Below are 8,841 nucleotides of genomic sequence, written 5' to 3'. Positions count from 1 at the left end.
CAAGAGACTCAACTTCAGCACCCATATACAACACATAACTAAAAAAGTTTCTAAAACAACTGGTATACTCTCTAAGATACTCTCTAAGATCAGATATTATGTACCCTACTCTGCTCTCCTCTCACTCTATTATGCACTTATCTATCTCTATCTTACTTATGGTAGCTGTGCTTGGGGTTCAACCTCTGCAAACTACCTCAAGCCCATCATCATCCAGCAAAAATCTGCTATCAGGACAATAACTAACTCTACTTTCAGACAACACACAGCTCCTCTGTTTAAATCCCTCAACATGCTAAACATAAATTCAGTTCACACACTTTCCTGTGTAAATTACGTTTATAAAACCCCTTTTCTAAGTGCAAACCCTGTTCTGAAACTCTTCCTGGACAGATGTAACAGAACACATGCCCACCACACCAGACATAAATATCTCTTTGATATCCCCAGAGTCAAACTTAATCTATGTAAACACTCTATGTAAATAAAGGGGCCTAGTCTATGGAACTTATTCCCTAATGACTTGAAAAGCTGTCCAACTTTTGCCATATTCAAAAATAAAACCAAAAAGTACCTAATTTCATCTTCATAGTTTTCTACCATGGGCTTTATCTTCACACTGTATCTAGTGCTACTCAATCCCCCAATATTTGTACCTAAGCCATATTACTTTAACATTGTAATCTTAGATATCATTTGATATCGTGGTTGTTGTATTGAGTGCATTTTCTACTGCATTATTCCTTGAAACTTTTCCTCGAAATGATCCTCATATTGTGCTTCAGTGAACCAATGTATGACCCTGAAATGCTATTCTCATGTATCTAGTAATCCTTGTTTCTTTATTGTGTATTATTCTGATCTGCTTTTGTGTCAATATTTCTTCAAATTACCTGTAAACATTTTTGTTGATTTTACTGTAATTATTTTACTTAAAATTATCTGTACCTGTAAAGAAAAGCTATAAAATACCTGGTAACATTTTTTATCAATTTTACTGTTAATTTATCAAAAAAAAAAAACTGTTAGTTTAAAGACTTACCCGAAACGCTATGCGTGCTAGTGGCTTTACAAGAATGTTAATTCAACTTATTTTCTATATTCTCTGTTAACCTCCAGTGTAACTTCTTGTATAAAAATAAATAAAAATAAAATAATATAAATAACAAAACTATTTATGATGGGTTCAAGCGACGATTGAGTAGTGCGCAAAGCGTCCCTCACCTGTGACGTCACAGCGTCATCCGCCGCCAGGAACATCAACAAAGCGGTCAGTTTGTGGTCCGTGCAGTCAGCAAGAAGACAAACGCTTCATGCAATCACGCAAATATTATCGTAAGTAAACACTTATATTTTATAATATTATTAGATTCTGGTGCTGGCTATAGTGCTGGTGTATTGAGAGGTGACGGGCAGTGGTGGTGTATTGAGAGACGAGGGGCAGTGGTGGTGTATTGAGAGGTGAGGGGCAGTGGTGGTGTATTGAGAAGTGAGGGGCAGTGGTGGTGTATTGAGAGGTGAGGGGCAGTGGTGGTGTATTGAGAGACGAGGGGCAGTGGTGGTGTATTGAGAGGTGAGGGGCAGTGGTGGTGTATTGAGAAGTGAGGGGCAGTGGTGGTGTATTGAGAGGCGAGGGGCAGTGCTGGTGTATTGAGAGGTGAGGGGCAGTGGTGGTGTATTGAGAGGTGAGGGGCAGTGGTGGTGTATTGAGAGGTGAGGGGCAGTGGTGGTGTATTGAGAGGCGAGGGGCAGTGGTAGTGTATTGAGAGGTGAGGGGCAGTGGTGGTGTATTGAGAGGTGAGGGGCAGTGGTGATGTATTGAGAGGTGAGGGGCAGTGGTGGTGTATTGAGAGGTGAGGGGTAGTGGTGGTGTATTGAGAGGTGAGGGGCAGTGGTGGTGTATTGAGAGGTGAGGGGCAGTGGTGGTGTATTGAGAGGCGAGGGGCAGTGCTGGTGTATTGAGAGGTGAGGGGCAGTGGTGGTGTATTGAGAGGTGAGGGGCAGTGGTGGTGTATTAAGAGGTGAGGAGCAGTGGTGGTGTATTGAGAGGTGAGGGGCAGTGGTGGTGTATTGAGAGGTGAGGGGCAGTGGTGGTGTATTGAGAGGCGAGGGGCAGTGGTGGTGTATTGAGAGGCGAGGGGCAGTGGTGGTGTATTGAGAGGTGAGGGGCAGTGGTGGTGTATTAAGAGGTGAGGAGAAGTGGTGGTGTATTGAGAGGTGAGGGGCAGTGGTGGTGTATTAAGAAGTGAGGAGCAGTGGTGGTGTATTGAGAGGTGAGGGGCTGTGCTGGTGTATTAAGAGGTGAGGGGCAGTGGTGGTGTATTGAGAGGTGAGGGGCAGTGGTGGTGTATTGAGAGGTGAGGGGCAGTGGTGGTGTATTGAGGGGTGAGGGGCAGTGGTGGTGTATTGAGAGGTGAGGGGCAGTGGTGGTGTATTGAGAGGTGAGGGGCAGTGGTGGTGTATTGAGAGGTGAGGGGCAGTGGTGGTGTATTGAGAGGTGAGGGGCAGTGGTGGTGTATTGAGAGGTGAGGGGCAGTGGTGGTGTATTGAGAGGTGAGGGGCAGTGGTGGTGTATTGAGAGGTGAGGGGCAGTGGTGGTGTATTGAGAGGTGAGGGGCAGTGGTGGTGTATTGAGAGGTGAGGGGCAGTGGTGGTGTATTGAGAGGTGAGGGGCAGTGGTGGTGTATTGAGAGGTGAGGGGCAGTGGTGGTGTATTGAGAGGTGAGGGGCAGTGGTGGTGTATTGAGAGGTGAGGGGCAGTGGTGGTGTATTGAGAGGTGAGGGGCAGTGGTGGTGTATTGAGAGGTGAGGGGCAGTGGTGGTGTATTGAGAGGCGAGGGGCAGTGCGGGTGTATTGAGAGGTGAGGGGCAGTGCTGGTGTATTGAGAGGTGAGGGGCAGTTGTGGTGTATTAGGAGGTGAGGAGCAGTGGTGGTGTATTGAGAGGTGAGGGACAGTGGTGGTGTATTAAGAGGTGAGGAGCAGTGGTGGTGTATTGAGAGGTGAGGGGCAGTGGTGGTGTATTGAGAGGTGAGGAGCAGTGGTGGTGTATTGAGAGGTGAGGGGCAGTGGTGGTGTATTAAGAAGTGAGGAGCAGTGGTGGTGTATTGAGAGGTGAGGGGCAGTGGTGGTGTATTACGAGGTGAGGAGCAGTGGTGGTGTATTGAGAGGTGAGGAGCAGTGGTGGTGTATTGAGAGGTGAGGAGCAGTGGTGGTGTATTGAGAGGTGAGGAGCAGTGGTGGTGTATTGAGAGGTGAGGGGCAGTGCTGGTGTATTAAGAGGTGAGGAGTAGTGGTGGTGTGTTGAGAGGTGAGGGGCAGTGGTGGTGTATTGAGAGGTGAGGGGCAGTGGTGGTGTATTGAGAGGTGAGGGGCAGTGCTGGTGTATTGAGAGGTGAGGGGCAGTGGTGGTGTATTGAGAGGTGAGGAGCAGTGGTGGTGTATTGAGAGGTGAGGGGCAGTGGTGGTTATTGAGAGGTGAGGGGCAATGGTGGTGTATTGAGAGGTGAGGGGCAGTGCTGGTGTATTGAGAGGCGAGGGGCAGTGGTGGTGTATTGAGAGGTGAGGGGCAGTGCTGGTGTATTGAGAGGCGAGGGGCAGTGGTGGTGTATTGAGAGGTGAGGGGCAGTGGTGGTGTATTGAGAGGTGTGGGGCAGTGGTGGTGTATTGAGAGGTGAGGGCCAGTGGTGGTGTATTGAGAGGTGAGGGGCAGTGGTGGTGTATTGAGAGGTGAGGGCCAGTGCTGGTGTATGGAAAGGCGAGGTACTGTGCTGCACATACAGTATATAAAAACAGCATAATATTTTAATCACAAGCAGGGTTTCCTAATGGCTCCTTGAGACTTATGTGCAAAGTACTTAACCCAGTTATAAGTTCCAAATCATGTGTGTCATATTATTAAACATCTCTTTAGAAAGCTGATTTATGTTATTTCTTAGTGTTCACTACTACTAGGTAATGATAAATATATATCTCACTGATATATTATTAATTATATTCAGCTATTGCAGATGATTTTGATGCTGCAAACCAGAGATGCATAGCTGCGGAAGGCACGTCTGAAGTGGAAACTTAAAACGAAGCTTCAGATATGAAGCAAAGAATGCCAAGAATAACAAATGTAAGCATTGAAAACCTAGTTCAGTAATGAAAAAATTTCACAAAATTGACATACTGTGCATTATTTCATCTCATTGTCAATCATATTTAATGATTTTTTTTTTATGGAGTAATCTTTGCTATGTTGATAGTGCTCGTTGTGTGCTATTCATTGTGTGTATGATGCCTGGTGTTAAAGTATTATTTCTTACTCGTTCATGCTCTCATTTAGATGTTTGGCCTCGATGAGGTTCAGTCTTGTGACTGGTGTGTGGCACGTTTCTGTTGAAATGTAGTCTTTTCGAGACTACATTTCAAATATTGCTTAACATACATGGCTACTCCCTCTCCTTGTCTAATATATCTATTTGTGTGAAATAGATTAAATCCATTTATTTGATATTCATCTAATAGTTCTCTATTTTCTACATTCGTCCATGTTTTGGTAAGTGCAATAATATGTATTGTTTCATTGCAGATAAGAGATTCCAGATCGTTCCAGATTTCCGAAGTACTGAAACGCACACCATACAGGCTTGGTGGATCTTGGTGCAAGGTAAAATAATTTATTTACTTGTACAGTATATATTTTTAGCTAATTATCAGTATATAAAACCACAGTACTTAATTTTATCAGTGTCAAAGACACAATTACATCTTACTCATAAATACTATTATATACCTCACTTGTGGTAACATATACACACATTAAGTGTATTATGCAGCATTATCTGTAATCAACTGATTTTCAGAGCTGCTCATTACAAAATACTCTTTTAAAAAAGTGTTTCTTAGCAATAGGAGCATTTCATTACAATATATCCATAATCAACTATATCAAACCCTATTACAGGTAAAACCAGTAGGCATTCTACTGTATTTTATCAAACCCCTATTAGAATAATAGATCTTGTAATGATTTTGCAAAAATAGTGCCATTTACTATTTTTAAATTATTATTAAAAAATTTACCGATATGGTGCATTCGGATGACAAACCAAATTTTTCACTTTTGACAATTGAGCACCTGCTACATCCAGATTCCCGGGAGGAAAGGAAGGACGATCTTTGGAATCATTACCTAAGTAGACAGGAAAGTTCATTTATCAATATTAACATTATACATATTTTGATCAAAATAGAAAATATCACGGAAACTCCGAAACTCGGAAAAATCCAGATGACATCTATAAACAAATCTCCTTTTCCTAGTTCTGCATCTCTCCTTTGGAATAAATTTTGTTGTGCCTTTATCATATATTTCACAAAACTTGACATACATCTCATTTACTTCATGTCCTAACAGCAAGTGTTTGTCAAATTCCTTAAGGAAATATCTGAGTTCCACATAATGACTTTTCCACAAATCAGGTTTTTCAACTGCTTCAAGCTTATTTTCTAACAGATTATAATGCATTGCATACTTTATTCCCAAAAAGACATGGTCACTTTTACCCAAGGGAGAGAGGTACTAAATGATAAATATCTCTTCCTCTTGTAAATATAACATCCAGAATGGAGGGAACATCCCCTTCCCTCATCCTCGTAGCTTGTTTAACATGTAGAAACATGAATGTTTACAGGATGAGGTTTACAAATCTACAAGTCCAAAAATCCTCTGTTCTAGCTTAGCAAAGCTTAGCTTAGCCTACTATATTGAACTTTAACTTTATAACAAAACCAATCAAAAGGGTTTGCAATAATATTAATTGAAAAATTCTACCAGTTTTTGTTTTTAAGTGTTAATAGTAAAAATGCTTATGTTTTTATTGTTAAATTTCAAAGTAATATCAGTTTGAAGACGTTTAAGAATAAATATGGCTAGGTCCCTTTAGTGTATAAATGTATATTATCCACCAAAAAAATCACACACACAAAAATTGTTATTTGTAACTTATAAACTTTTTCTAGTATGTGTCCTGAAGTAAATTTCTATCAAACCTCACTGGAAAATTCATTGGGGTTGTATGTTTATCGCTAGTATGATATACAGTCTACTGATCAATTGAACTAGGTACTATTTATCATCCGAATGCACCAATATGTCTTCATTCTTCCCAGATGAAGGAACTGGGTAATGTTCATCATCTGAATGCACCATCTGCAATGCATCATCTGAATCCTTTCCCACACTCATGACACACGGGAGGTTTATCAGCTGTATGCACAATCCTGTGAGCTTTTATAAGTCGCAGACGATTGAATCCCTTGCCACACTCAGGATATTCACGAGGTTTATCATCCGTATGCACAGTCATGTGACTTATTGTACTGGAACGTTTCCCAAATCAACAGATAATTTTAAGTTGGCCTGGTTGGTCTGTGAGCTCGGTTTGTCCGGCACTTATAATATTAATATTTAAGAACATAAGAACAAAGGCAACTGCAGAAGGCCTATTGGCCCATACGAGGCAGCTCCTATTTATAATCACCCAATCCCACTCATATACTTGTCCAACCCGCACTTGAAACAATTGAGGGACCCCACCTCCAGCACGTTAAGCGGTACAGTGTGTCCTCACTTGAACGAACTATATGGGGCGAAGCCGATTCGTTCCAGTGCGGAATTCGTTCCATCCGTCCGGCCCCAACAACCTTCTTATTTTTTTTTTTTTTAAACATATGCCAGGACACATTAGTTTGTTTCTTTGTTGTGTGGTGCTTCATTATAATATCTTTCATGCTCTTTTGGTGTCAATAATAATCTGAGATGCAAGAATCACCATCCCCCACCCCACTCACACTATCCTCCACACCACCCACACCATCCTCCACACCACCCACACCATCCTCCACACCACCCACACCATCCTCCACACCACCCACACCATCCTCCACACCACCCACACCATCCTCCACACCACCCACACCATCCTCCACACCACCCACACCACCCATACCATCCCCCACACCATCCCCACACCATCCTCCACACCACCCACACCATCCTCCACACCACCCACACCATCCCCCACACCACCCACACCATCCCCCACACCACCCACACCATCCCCCACACCACCCACACCATCCCCCACACCACCCACACCATCCCCCACACCATCCCCCACACCATCCCCCACACCACCCACACCATCCCCCACACCACCCACACCATCCCCCACACCACCCACACCATCCCCCACACCACCCACACCATCCTCCATACCACCCACACCATCCCCCACACCACCCACACCATCCCCCACACCACCCACACCATCCCCCACACCACCCACACCATCCTCCACACCACCCACACCATCCCCCACACCACTAACACCATTCGCCCCCACCACCCACACTCCCCACACCACCACCCACACACCCCACACCACCACCCACACCATCCCCCACACACCCCACACCACCCACATCATCCCCCACACCACCCACACCATCCCCCACACCCCTACACCATCCCCAACACCACTAACACCATTCGCCCCCACCACCCACACTCCCCACACCACCACCCACACACCCCACACCACCACCCACACACCCCACACCACCACCCACACACCCCACACCACCACCCACATCATCCCCCACACACCCCACACCACCCACATCATCCCCCCACACCCAACCACACCACCCACACCAACCCACCCACACGTAAACCACACCACACCACCCACACCATACCACACCACCCACACCATACCACACTACCCACACCGTGTATTGAAGCAGCAGGCTTGGAAGCGTCTCAACTCGCCCGACAAAAAAAAAATGATGGGTTGACAGGTCTCCTCTCACACCTCCAGGACCCCCCCCCCCACCCCCCAGGTACCCGGCCATACACACCACAATGCCAAGTCAGCTATTGTTTTCTTCAGGAAACAATAAAACGTGTTAATGATTAATAATGTATATTAATACACGAAAATTAACATATTTTGGCATAAATATTTTACAGCTAAGATTGAGATTTATAATAGAGTATAAATGAGAGGTTTGGCAGCCATGCGTGGTCACCACCCTTCTCTCTCCACTTCCACCTCCCCTGACAACACCTTCCATCACTGACCCCACCTGCCTCTTTCCACCACCTGCCTCCCCTGACACCGCCTGCCTCCCCTGACCCCACCTGCCTCCCCTGACCCCACCTGCCTCCCCTGACCCCACCTGCCTCCCCTGACCCCACCTGCCTCCCCTGACCCCACCTGCCTACCCTGACCCCACCTGCCTACCCTGACCCCACCTGCCTACCCTGACCCCACCTGCCTCCCCTGACCCCACCTGCCTCCCCTGACCCCACCTGCCTCCCCTGACCCCACCTGCCTCCCCTGACCCCGCCTGCCTCCCCTGACCCCGCCAGCCTCCCCTGACCCCGCCTGCCTCCCCTGACCCCGCCTGCCTCCCCTGACCCCGCCTGCCTCCCCTGACCCCGCCTGCCTCCCCTGACCCCGCCTGCCTCCCCTGACCCCGCCTGCCTCCCCTGACCCCGCCTGCCTCCCCTGACCCCGCCTGCCTCCCCTGACCCCGCCTGCCTCCCCTGACCCCGCCTGCCTCCCCTGACCCCGCCTGCCTCCCCTGACCCCGCCTGCCTCCCCTGACCCCGCCTGCCTCCCCTGACCCCGCCTGCCTCCCCTGACACCGCCTGCCTCCCCCCACACCACCTGCCTCCCCCCACACCACCTGCCTCTTTCCACCACCTGCCTCCCCTGACCCCACCTGCCTCCCCTGACCCCACCTGCCTCCCCTGACACCGCCTGCCTCCCCTGACCCCACCTGC

The 8,841-nt window shown here is 47.0% G+C and overlaps 1 protein-coding gene across 2 annotated transcripts in view; it reads left to right on the top strand.

The window, feature by feature from the left end:
* Nucleotides 1-1,196: 1,196 nt before the first annotated feature.
* The window catches only part of LOC138357115 (zinc finger protein 271-like), a 72,042-nt gene continuing 64,397 nt past the window's right edge, over nucleotides 1,197-8,841 (top strand). The window contains exons 1-3 of one of the 2 annotated variants that reach the window (XM_069313746.1): nucleotides 1,197-1,335; nucleotides 4,010-4,119; nucleotides 4,576-4,653. The gene's annotated coding sequence lies outside the window, so the exon portion shown is untranslated. The remainder of the gene's footprint in view (nucleotides 1,336-4,009; nucleotides 4,120-4,575; nucleotides 4,654-8,841) is intronic. The other variant, XM_069313747.1, reaches the window with a different exon arrangement.

This window comes from Procambarus clarkii, chromosome 76 (assembly GCF_040958095.1).
Source record: "Procambarus clarkii isolate CNS0578487 chromosome 76, FALCON_Pclarkii_2.0, whole genome shotgun sequence".
NCBI classification, from domain to species: Eukaryota; Metazoa; Arthropoda; class Malacostraca; order Decapoda; family Cambaridae; genus Procambarus; species Procambarus clarkii.
The sequence above is the reverse complement of the archived record's forward strand: the minus strand, read 5'-3'. Positions and strand labels throughout refer to the sequence as shown.